The sequence below is a fragment of the Lathamus discolor genome, chromosome 3 (genome assembly GCF_037157495.1).
Source record: "Lathamus discolor isolate bLatDis1 chromosome 3, bLatDis1.hap1, whole genome shotgun sequence".
NCBI classification, from domain to species: domain Eukaryota; kingdom Metazoa; phylum Chordata; class Aves; order Psittaciformes; family Psittacidae; genus Lathamus; species Lathamus discolor.
In genome coordinates this window covers 99,709,528-99,722,200 of record NC_088886.1, presented here as the reverse complement: position 1 = coordinate 99,722,200, position 12,673 = coordinate 99,709,528, and the positions used below count along the sequence as shown (strand labels likewise).

Here is a 12,673-nt window from a genome sequence, read left to right as displayed (position 1 = left end):
CCTATGTCTGACGTGCTTTTCCTTCCCTCCATGCGTTTTCATTGTGCAGTTGCTTCCCCTAGGTTTCCAAGATGTGAATTCACACAAGAAGTACAAAATTAGTGTAATGCTGTTAATCAATTGTGTAAGGGGAATTGAACATCCCTCACCTTCACCTGTGTTTTCACCAATACCTGTGATGACACCAACCTCTCCCTACAGTCTGAACAGCAAAGGGGGAGTTTGCTGCTGGATGTGCAGAAGGCAGAGTTTTAGCCCTAAGGTGCTACTCATGCTTCCTCCAGCACTGGGCTGCAAATGCTCCCCTACAGCTCTATGTCCCAAACAGGATGCTTACTCCACACAAAACAGGCAGATGAGAGGGGTGCTGGGCTTGCCCACAAGCGCCCAGAAAGCAGGGTATCTTTTTTAGGGCAGCAGAATAAATGCATTACTTAGCTTAGCTAGCCTCACCTCTTCAGGGAAAGTAGCACTAACAGAGGCACCTACATACACACCAGCACAGATCAAAAGCAAGACAGCCTGATGCTGAGGCACGATGTGAGTTTGATGCTTTCACAGAGGTAGGATCTTCTCCTTTGCCCCTGTACAAGCCTTGGGGTGCTGTGCAAAATGATCTGCTCCCTCTGAAAGCATGTAGCAGGGGCAGTGTTTTGTTGTGCTAAGAGAAGTTTGGTCCTAGCTCCCACTTAGCCCAGAACTTGGTCACAATTAAGAGCTTCAACTGCTGTCTGTCTTTAAAGGAGATAAAACATTGTGCATTGCTTTTGTGTCAGTCACCACGAGACAGGAGGAGTTGGGAGCCAGAATTTTCCTCCTACCCATGTTTCATGTCAATTTTCTTCCAGTCTTACTCTCTCACACATGGATCAACAGCCCTCATGCTTATTTGTACCTAAGGAGGAATACCGATTTTGTAGGGGGTTTTTAGCAACCAGTTCTATTTAGTGTCTTAGGGACATTAAATCCTACATATTTCTGCTACACTAGGACCTTCAGAGAAGCAACTGTAATTGTGCTGGCTGTGCCTTCAGCTTCCCCATTTTCAAGTAGGAGATCAGTTGGCAAATATTTTGGTCACTTTCCAACATTCATAGTTTTCATAGATCACAGAAGTTTAGCTATTAGCTATTAGCTATTTAGATATTAGCTATTAGTACTCTAACCTTTCCATTACAGCTTAAAGGACAGGCTTTATGAAACCGTAATAAAGATATATGACAGCTATGTTTGTTACTGTAGGTGAGATTTGGAAGAGAGAGATATTTGTTTGTTACAAAATGGCATCCACAGAAGAATAATTATCCAGATGTGTTCTTCGTGACAGATGCAGAAATAGATAAGGATATATTCACATCAAAGAGATCCTTTAGTAAAGTCAGTAAAGATGGTATCAGTGAGAGAAGAACTTGTGCTTTTGTGCTGAAGAGATGAGCAAAGAATTCATGGATCAGGCAAATGAGAAATGAGTAATGAGGAGTCCAGTTCAGAGCCGCAAAGAGCAGTCACTGTGGAAATGGTCTCTGTGCATCTTTCAGTCAAGGTCATAAGAACATCTGCTTTATGTCTCCTGAGCTGAAGAAACTCATCAGTGACCACTCCTTTGCAGGCAGGAACAGCTACAAAACCTAAAGCAAAATGGTGGGAAAAGAGCAAAGAAGAATCAAGAGTCAGACTGGTTCAGAAAGGCTTCCACAGTGGGAGGCACTGAGCAGAAAGCCCCAGGTGGTATGTGCTGTTCTTGGAAAACATTAGGTGGCCAACAGAGCAAGGCGTTTGGGGGTGGGCTGTGCAGTCTCGTCACTGCCTCATACTCTCTGTAAGTGCCAGCCCTGCCTTCCTGGGCGAGGAAAACTGCTGCTTTCTGCAGAAACAATAAAATCTTCTGTGCAATTCTCAAGTCCTAAAACTCTGACCCCATCCTAGACATGCCTGGAAAGTTCACAGTCTCCAAGTCTTTTTAAACCTTAGCTGTCCTATGGAAACAATAGTCTGTCCTACAGCTGCCACAAACAACTGTGGCTTGTGTGGTACAACCCTGTTAGACAAAAACAGAAGCTGGAGGACGTAATTCATTTCAGGCTGTGAACACCTGCAAAGTTATGGCTGCTATTGTGTTGGCACTGATCTGAGTTGGTTTTTCAATTGGTGACACAGTGGTGAAAACCTCTGTATTTCCCTGCTCTGAGCTATCCATTTGCTCAGATACAGTATATTATGTTCCTTGTGGTGGTATTGTTCATGAAATATTTAATGGATGCATACAATGCTTTGTGGATCACAGCAAATCATATATTTTTGCAGAAATAATGTAAACTATCACCACATGCTTGTAAAATACATGTTTTTATTACATGTAAACATGAACCCTATATAATTAGTTATAAATCAATGTCTTACTGCAAACAGGCTAAGACAGAGTGCTGCGACCCCTTTGAAGCATTTAGTGCTGTTGGAATCACCACCCCCAAACTGGAAGGCCATTGTTTGACACTTTGTTTAAATCTTACATACCAAGAAAGGATTTGTAATGGGTTACAACATCCACTGCTAGCTCAGAAGAAAGGCAGTAACAACTACAATTGTATTATGGTTACATTCTTATCACAAATCAAGTATGCTGTGGTACCCATTCAAATTAGGAGGAATTCAGCCATTGACCTCAAGTATGAGTAGATCAGGTAACACACACGTTTAGGAGAAAACAAAATATCTCTCTGACACCCCCCCCCCCCAAAAAAAAAGAAAAAAAATAGAAAAAGAAAAGATTGTGGCTATTCCTTTTTGTTCTTATTCCCTTTATGAGTATGATCATCACTAGCTCTGGGCAGCTGAAACAGGATTTTTTCAACATCATCTTTTGGAACCATTTTTGGAGGAAAGGTGGGACTTGGATTAAGTTTTTCATTTTATTGTACTGAAAAGCACGTGCTCTTTTTTTAGATTTTATTTTTTAGGTATTTTGTCTAAACCAATTTTTTTTTTTTTTTCCAGCCAGGATCCTTCAAATTTTTGTGGTTGCTGTTTTGGTTGGGTCTGGACAAACCGAAGTAGGAGATTTATCCAATGAAATTACAGAATTCTGTCAGTATGTGCAAAAAGTTCTTCTGAAAAATTCTAAATTTTGTTTGCTTTTGGTTACTATATAGACAAAAGAAGCCACATATACATCCTGGATGCAATTTCATTCCTTTATATGGGACACTGTGTCAGAAGATAGTCCTACTGCAGATATGTATTTCCCTATGTTTATGTTTGTGCTTGTTTTTGTGTTTCACTGTTTTTAATTAGACATAAAATTTACATGTTATTTGTAGCAAGAAGAATTTGGTTGTGGCTTCCAGGAAAGACATCCAATGACTATCATCATGAAATAAAGAGAAGAGATTTTAATTTCTTACAAATAGTGTTAGTACCTGGGTAATGGAAATGTACAGCTCCATGGGTAATGCATGCCAGAGATGGCATACAGAGAAGTCGTGTGAATCGCACAGATCAGTCACCCATGGGGGATGCACTGGTAATGCTGACAAAAGGCTGTCCACAAATGCTGCTTGTACCAGGTGGCTAGGCAGGGATGAAGTGTGTGTGGGGGGGTAGGTAATGACAAAGGATAGAAGGGAAGAGCTACAGCTCCTTTAATGTTGTCCCTGTAAATCCACCCTTCACATTATTCCTCAAATCAACACAGTGGCTGTAACTGAGATTATTTTTGTCACCTTAGTTCAGTTACACCAAAAACCTGATCTCAGTCTTAAGTAGTGACAGGTACTTGCTACAGTATAATAGTGCATTGTAGGCAAGAGGGGCAAGAGTGCAACTGGGGTAGAATGAATTGGTCTGCTTTCCTGGACTGAAAGGACAAATCCTTCCCTCCAGCCCTCTATGGGTAACATTTTACTCTCTGCACTCTGTGCAGACAAAATATGAAGCAACATTAGCTCTCTCTGCTGCTTTATCTAAGGGCATACTCCATTTTCAAGCTGCAAAGCAGCACACAAAGAAAAAGCAATGAACTTCAAAACTGTTGGAGTTAGCAAAGAAAGTAGTGGCAGAAAGAAATGAAGAAATCAAAATCTTCATTGCATGTCATTTTGACCAAAAGCCCCTAATACTGGTTGCCAGAAAAAAAAAAACCAAACAAAAACCACTGGCTTAATACAGTCACATTGAAAATGCCCACTGCATGATTGCTATAACAAACACAGTTTTTATACAGTACAGGAACATTAATAGTACACTTAGTGAAAATGTATACATCGCATTTGGCACAGTATTTTCTGCTGTACATGACAGGGTACTAATCTACCTTTTGTAACAGTACTGAACACAGAAGATTTTGTCACACAAAACAACTTCAATAGCTAATAACACAGCAGAAGTATGAATACTGATGCAAATCTTAACTGTAAATTGCTATTTGCAATCTGCAACAGGGTGAAGTACAGAAGAACTAACGAGAGTCATTACTGGGATGTCATGCTAACCTGCTTCCGATCTCACAAACCCTTTTCAGCCAGGTTTTCTATTAGAGAGCTGACTCATCTGGCAGGTTAAATCAGAATTCAGCTCCTTTCAGTATGCTGAGTTCAGAGCCTCAGATCTTTCTGAGGATCTTTCTGAAGCAAACAACCACATAATCCCCTAGGACTTTCCAACAGCTCTCCCCTGCCCAGCCCTTCCAGCAGTCTGGGCAGGAGGATGGGGTGTGTGTGAGGCATCAGAGAGCAGCTTATTATAACATAAACATCCACCAGATCTGCTGCTATGGATCCCAGCAGTACCTGTTTTGGGATTGGCAGCAGGAGGGGCAAAACTGTCAGAGTTTAGGAGTATATCAGCTCCCATCCACTGGAGGCCAGTCAAGTTACATAAACCTTTACTAACTTCTTAGAGAAGCTATGTCCTCAGATTGCAAGTACCCACAGAAACACACCCATAGGATGATGGCTATTTGATGCTAAATAAAACTTAGGCCTCTGAGGACAAACCATAGCCACATAAAGACTTCTCAGTGGAAACTGAGATATCTTTCCCCCTGCATTACAGGATCATGTAATTAATGGAAGCACTAATTAAAATTTAAATAATTTGTAATATTAAGACTAAAGAACTATATATAGAATGTCAAGAAGCCTAGAAAAAAAGACATTAACCATGTCTAAGGAGTAGCACTAAGTAATCTTCCCACATGCATACCCGAAACAAACAATGCCTGGCCCAGTGACATCTGTAACAGAGGAAATGATGCAGGAGAGAATAGAATAACATTAAATAAGGAACAGAGCCACATCGACTGAAGTTGTTCATCAGTGCAGCCACGAGCAACTCAGCTGCATGAAATCACCAAGTTGGAAGGGGACCTCAAGGAACATCTGATTCAACCTTTCTTGGCAAAACCACGGTCTAGACAAGATGGCCCAGCACTGTGTCCAGCTGAGCCTTAAGTGTCAGACGTTGAGAAATCCACTACTTCCCTTGTGAGATTATTCTAATGGATCATTGCTCTCATTGTGAATATTTTCTGCTTGTGTCCAGTCAGAATCTCCCTGTAACTCATGCCCACTACCTCTTGCCTTTTCCATGTAACTCCTTGTAAAAAAGGAGTCTTCATCTTCTTTGTAGCTACCCCTTAAATCCTGGAACATGGTGAGAAGGTCTCCCCTGAGCCCTCTTTTCTCAAGGCTGGAGAAACCCTGTTCTCTCAGCCTTTCCTCACATGGCAGGCTTCCTGGTCCTTTGATCATCATTGTTGCCCTTCTATGGACCCTCTCCAGCCTGTCCACATCATTTTTGTAGAGCGGGGACCAAACCTGAACACAGTATTCCAGGTGTGGCCTGACAAACACCGAGGAGAGTGTGGTAATGACTTATTTGTCTCTGCTGGTGATGCCCTTGTTGATGTAACCCAGCATCCTGTTGGCATTCTTTGCCACAGCTGCACACTGTTCACTCATATTGAGCTTCTTGTCCACCCCCATGCCCCTCTCCAAAGAGCCGCTCCCCAGCTGGGTAGATCCCAGCGTGTGCTGCACTCTCGGATTGTGTTTTCCCAGGTGCAAGACCTTACACTTGTCCCTGTCGCAATTCATGAGGTTCTTATTACCCTATTCTTCCAGCCTATTCAGGTCTTCCTGCAGGGTGGCTTTGCCTTCTGGAATGTCTACTTCCCTACTTAGTTTCATATCAACAAACTTGGTGAGGGTACACTTGATCCCATCTTCCAGATCACTTAGGAAGACGTGTTGAATCTCTAAGGGACCCCACTAGCGAGAGGTCACCAGTTTGAAAAGGAGCTATTTACCAGCACCCCCTGGTACCAGCACCAGCCTGTCAGCCAATTCCATCCCCACTGCACAGACCACTTGTCTGGATCATAACACATCAGCTTCTCTAGGTGGTGGCAGTGGGAAACTCTATCCAAAAGCCCTGAAGAAATCCAGTGGGATGATGTCCATCATTCACTGCACATCAACTGAGCAAGTTACTTTATCGTAGAAGGCATCAGGTTTGTCAAGTGTGATTTGCCCCTCACAAATCCGTGCTGGCTTTTCCCAATCACATGCTTCATTTGACCCTAGGAGGATTCACTCCATAACTTTTCTGGGGAACTGAAGTAAGACTGATGGGCCTGTAATTTCCTGGATCCTCCTTTAAACCCTTCATGCAGACAAGAGTGATATTCACCTTCTTCCAGTCTTCTGGACATCCCCCAATCTCCATTATTCCTCAAAGATTATAGCGAGTGTCTTTGCAACAAGATCAGCCAGCTCCCTTAACACCTTCAGGTGGATATTGCCAGGGCCCATTGATTTGCAGGGTCAGCCTCCTGTAATCATTCATATATCAACTCCTCTTTCGTTGATGGTGGGTCTGTGTTTGCATTAACCTGGACTTTTGTTCCCAAGGCTTGGGGCTCAACAGTGCTGGTAAAGACAGAGGTGAGGAGGGTGTTGAGAATCTCTGCCTTTTCAGCACTGTTGGTTACTAATTCCCCTCTCCTGCTTAACAGCAGGCCAGTATTTTACATCTGCTTTTGCTTGTTGTTTATGTACCTGAAGAACCCTTATAGTTTTTGACATCTCTGGCTATTGAGCTGAACTTTTGTTTTTCTAACTGCATCTTTGCACACCCTGGCAACGCCCTTGTAGTTCTCAACAGGTATTTGTCCAAAGGTGGCGATTTGTGCCATGCAAAGCCATGGAACAGACGAGGATTGTAATGAGAGTGAAGAAATTTGATACCATTTGAAATGGAATGGGAACTTCAGCTGTGGATTTGAGCATAAAAGCATCCTGTCAATTACTTTATGTCTTTACCATGTGATTAGTTGGGTGGTGCTGACAAGTAGCCTACAGAACAACAAGGCAGAGTTGTTGATTAAATCATTTGGAGGAAAGGAGGGCATAGGAATGGCCAGAGGGAGTTAATCAACAGGATGTTGGCTTGGTACGTCTGTAAATGAGAGGTAAAGCAGCAGCTGACAAAGAGAACTTTAACCAGCTTTGTGTTGTTTCAAGACTACTGCAATGCCAGCCAAAACCTAAGGACACTCACTGCCCCCCAGAGCTCTTGTGTCTTTCTGAACATTTGCCCCCTGTTCAAGAATTACTTACTTCACCTTCTCTGTATCCAAAGGCTTCTTTCCTGTTTTCTAACTTCAGAAATCTGAAACTGAAACCTCTTTGCCTTCTCTGCAGGGCTCTTACCCTGTCTGGCATTCATAAGTGATTACATATGGAATGAAAGCTCTTAGGAGTGGGGAGTGGTACAAGAAATTCTGTTATTGGTGATCATCATGAACAATTTACATGGGAAATTAGAGCAGTGCCTCTCAAACCCAGGCTTCTGTCTCCATTAAAAAATATACTATTTAATGAGCTCTGTTTTCATTAATGGTGTGAGATAAAGGCTGCTTGCCACTAGGTGAATACTAATGGTCAATCTTTAGGCAAATGAGACCCTCATTTCCTTAATTTTAATATATGATAGAATAAACCATGCTTTCTTATTTTCCATTTTGTTAAGCATAAGCTTCACTGAAGACTCCTTGCTTCAGCAATTGAAAACATTTGGTTTTACTTTATACCCTTTCCCTTTATGGTTTTATTTGGAGGAAAACATTTTATGATAAAAAATGAAAAGAAATATTATGGCAAAATAATTAACTGCATAGAAAGCTCCCTTCAGTTTAATTATTCCACTGCAGTGTGTGAACTGAGGGAGAACCAGAGAAATGAACCTCGCTGAAAGCAAACGTGAGTCTGATAGGTGAAGCTTGATGCTGTGGCTATGTAAGCAAGCTGCTCTGAGAAAAACAGGAGGGGAGATTTCCAGCACATTCACTGAACCATGGGAACTACCTGTGCCTCCAGAGGTAAATGTGTAGCTTGCCCTTGGGTGAGAACAGATCTTGCCATTTCCAGTAGACAGACAGTCATTGGGCTGAAAGAGATACCTGTAGGCAAATAATGAGGTAAAGCAGCAGAAGCTTATGAGGGATTTGTCCCAAGGCCTGTTAGTGGAGTCTATGTTGTTGGGAATCTAATATGTGGACTGAGTTACTTGTGATTAGTCTGAAGCAGGAACTGGACTCTAAACACTGGATGGGTGCAGAGAAGATCTCTGAAAGCCACTTACGAATTACAGGATAGGGAAGATGGAACCAGGATTCAAAGAGGAATATAACATATTTAACTGATGGACTGTTCAGAACCCCTTTACAGCAGTTTGGGGAATTATTATATTTATTGAGACCAAAGAAAATAGCATTGCCGCAATCAAAGATACAGAGAGAGTGACAGAACTTAAAGCATTTCAGTTGTTAGGATGAACACAGTGGGACTTATCTCAAGGATCTTAGAAAATAAATACCTGCAAGTTCTAGAAATATCCAATATAAAATTATGTCTAATTACAGTTTAAATAAAAGGGAGGACGTTGGTATTTTTCTAAGTACAATAGAGCAGTAAGGAAGGCTTAAAAGGAGAAGATTAAAAAGTCTCTGTTACCCATCATCAGTCAGTGCTGATGGGTAAGACACCCACAGGGGATGGTAGACTTTAATTTGGATTGAATGAATCATACATATCACCATGGTCAGTCTGTCATCTGCAAAGGTACTGTAACTGAATTTATATTTGTAAAGGGGTACAAGAATGAATCAAAGCCAGAATCGGCTCAAATCTCTGAGAAAATTTTGGATGGGTTTAGCAGCACTTCTATATTGTACAAAACTCTAAGCAAAAGCGCAATCATCTCTTAACCGTCTTGAACTCAAAAGCCATTTTGGAAGGCAGAATTTGTACAACCACAGCTAAATTAATTGGGATGACAGAAAACATACGATGAGATTTTTTTTTCAGTTTTCAGTGTAATTACGATCTCCCTTTAACCCATCCCTTCCTCTTTGGAATAATGCAATTACATCATGCAACTAAGTCAAACCATAATAATAAATTATAATTAGTTAAAGCATGCAGAGGGTCTTGTGTTTTGGTTTGTTTTTTGGTTTGGGTTTTCGTTTTTTGTTTTTTCAAATGCATATATTCAAGAAACAATTATATTTTGCTTTAAAAGCAAGAACACTCAGTGCTGTGGTTTCTTATTATTGGTGCTTAGAGCACAACAATCATATTTTATTCAGGATACTTACTGTCCCAGATAGGTGCCTGGCAAATTGCTCTTAACATTTTCAAGTGTAATTACGGACAGATTGCTTAAAGGTTGAGTCCGATAAATGGAATGGCATTGTGACATAGATTGTGCTTATTTAGAAGAAAATATAAACAGCTTTAACCCACTTGCCCCATCTAATGGAGTAGAAAGTCCTTAGACTGTGCAGCTGTTATCAACAGGTAGTTATATTTTTATAATAAAGCTAAAATGAACAAGCCATGAATGAGTGACTAGAGAACAATGACAATTACTGACATTTTAAATTGTACAGCAGTAGTTGGTAACTTACAGCCTTTTTAATTATAGGTGTTGTTTTTCATATTTAATTCTACTTAGTATCAATTCCTTAATCTAGTTGACCACTAAACTGTGTCTGCTGAGAGATGGAAGAGGCTGTACAGAACGGAGAATAGCAGGAGGAATGCAGACACAGATTTTTGGTAGTACTGCAATCTTAAAACCTTAAAAGTACTTCAAGTAAACTTGAGGAGCCTTTTTCCCCCTCACAGGTTACAGAAGCCATGAGATTCAACAGAGCAACAGGACACGGATTTAGCTAGTTTGCTTATTTGAATTTGTCTTGTGTTCTTGTACTTCATTCTCCTTTGGTATTGCATAGGGACAACCACCACCATTTAGAAGAATCATCATACTGGGCTCTAATGGGTGCCCTTCTAATTTTTGAAGAGGATCCTATTGATTCAGTTGCAGCTCCAGTGGAAGATGTAATAAAAGACTTGGATGATTTTTCTTTGTAATACAGTTAAGAAATTACTTGGGAAATCACTTGGGATCCATTAGTATTTACAAATAAGGCAAAGCCACATAAATACACAGGGGGAAGTTTCCCCTCAAATTCCGTATGTGCTCTGATATGGAAGCCTCTTCAGGTGGTGACTTGAACGTCCGGCTTAGGTTTTCAAAGGAAATACACTTGCACTCACATAGTTTGACAGATCCTTGTGCTATTCACTTCAAGTTTAACTGGAAACTACAGAAACTACCTTTGTATATACACACAAATAGAAGAAGTGGGATGATCATTGAGCTTTACACTAACATAAATAACAATCCATCAGCTTAAAAGGAAAAGGCACAAAAGAGCATAACAATGGCCATTCTACATGAATGAAGTACAGTGCAGTGAGACCCCACCCTCATTTTCTCTTACCTGACCCTTTACTTACCCTTCATAATCCAAACCCAGACCCACACAAGCTGAGACACCCAAACACGAAGTTAATCTCACACTTTGCTTTCCTTGTCCTACAGTTTGGCAGTTTGTCCAAAGCTTCAGAGCTTGCCCTACCAATTTTGCTCCGTGTTCCAAAAGCCCTTCAGAATTTCTGCAAGCAGAACTTTACAGCAGCATTCAAAGCTTCCCTTAATTTCCAGATCTGATCAGGAGGGAAGCTGGCCCTGCAGGTATTAACTGGCAATTTGGATTAAAATGCCTCATTTAAAGACATTACTCCATGGATGAATGGTTACCTTGCAGGAAGACAAAAATAAACTGAAGGACCATTGAGCTGGCATATGTTTGTGACCCACAATGCAACATCCTTGGGAGTAATTGCAAAAAATAGCAAAAAGAAACCTACTTTGTAAAAGCAGCAGGATGAACAATAGGCATATCTCCAGTTTAATTCCATGGCAGATTTGGCCCAGAGTCTTTCCTTCTTACTGTAGCGAGCTGTGAGAATCTGTGCTTTTATTTTAAATGCATAGCCATCAGGAGGAAGGCTGGAGACCATTTTAACATGACGATTAAAAGTGAAGCAAAGAAAGAATAAGATTCAGATGGTATGATTTTCCTTATTCTAATACAGTTTCCCCTTTCAACTACAGAGGTGAGGTACAAGATGAGGGACTGACAAGAGCCAGACTGTTTTTCCACAAGTTTACAACTTGAGTACACAAAGCATACAAAATGTTAAAAGGAATACTTCACTGCCATTTTGAAAGATGGTTAATTCAGGGACAGAGATTCAGTGATTCAGTCAGAGGGAGCCTGTAGTATAGAGCAGGAAAATATGCTAGAAATCTCATTCTCATCCTCCTTTCTCCATGATTAATAATATTACCCTGTCAAAAAATTAAAAATTGCTTTTCTAGGGCACTTGCAAAATATACTGGCGTCCATCTGTTTTTTAACAGACACGTGAAAAGAAAAGAGTTTCAACACTGAAATGACAATGATATCCTACCAAAAAAGGCTGGTGGGAAGTAATTACAGAGCTACTCTGTAAATAACTTTTGTAAGCCTTGTCAGATCTACACTCTCAGGGCTCATGGGTCAAGTAGAGCACCATAATGTTGTCTCAGATCTGCATCTTACCTGAGCTCTGCCCCCTAAAAGTAGCTTCTAAGCAAGGCAGTTACTCAGAAACTTAATTCACAGAGAAGGATATCTTGGTATGGCATCAGCCATAGGTGTGCTGTTAAAAAACAGTGCATGGTCTAGCCCTGCTGCAGTAAGTGTTAGAGCAAGTTCTTCAACTTTTGCAAGTGTTTCTCAAAGCTGTAATCACATACCTCTTCTGCCCTCATTTTTTAAAAAAGACAAAAAAGTACAATTTCTAATGCCAATCTATTTTAAACTACAATTTCCTGTGCCTGCTGGAAAGGTACCTACTAGCTCATTTGCAAGGTCCAACCAGGTGCATAAAATGAAAGGGAAAAAAACAGGTTTCACAACACAATTAATCCCTAGTGCATCTTCCTGATTAGCTTATTTTTTCAGGTAATTAAGATCTCTAGCAAATTACTCACATGCTCAGGTTATAAATGTCATTTATTTCATAAGCCCTTTTTCAAAACTGCCAAATAATACAAAAAAAAAAAAGATGCAACAGGAGTGGGTGGATGATGAGGAGATAGTGGAATAAAAAAGGCTGACAGCTTCTGAAAGGAAAATGTAATTGCATGCCACAGGCAGGAGAGGAGAGAGAAAACATGACCTGGAAAGGATGTAAATGATAAGCAATTAGTGGCC

General features: G+C 40.7%; 1 long non-coding RNA gene across 1 annotated transcript in view; it reads right to left on the bottom strand.

Annotated features, from left to right (window-relative positions):
* Nucleotides 1-840: 840 nt before the first annotated feature.
* LOC136011149 (uncharacterized) overlaps nucleotides 841-12,673 on the bottom strand; it is a 60,161-nt gene continuing 48,328 nt past the window's right edge. The window contains exon 4 of the long non-coding RNA XR_010611236.1: nucleotides 841-1,628. This is a non-coding gene — a long non-coding RNA (uncharacterized LOC136011149). The remainder of the gene's footprint in view (nucleotides 1,629-12,673) is intronic.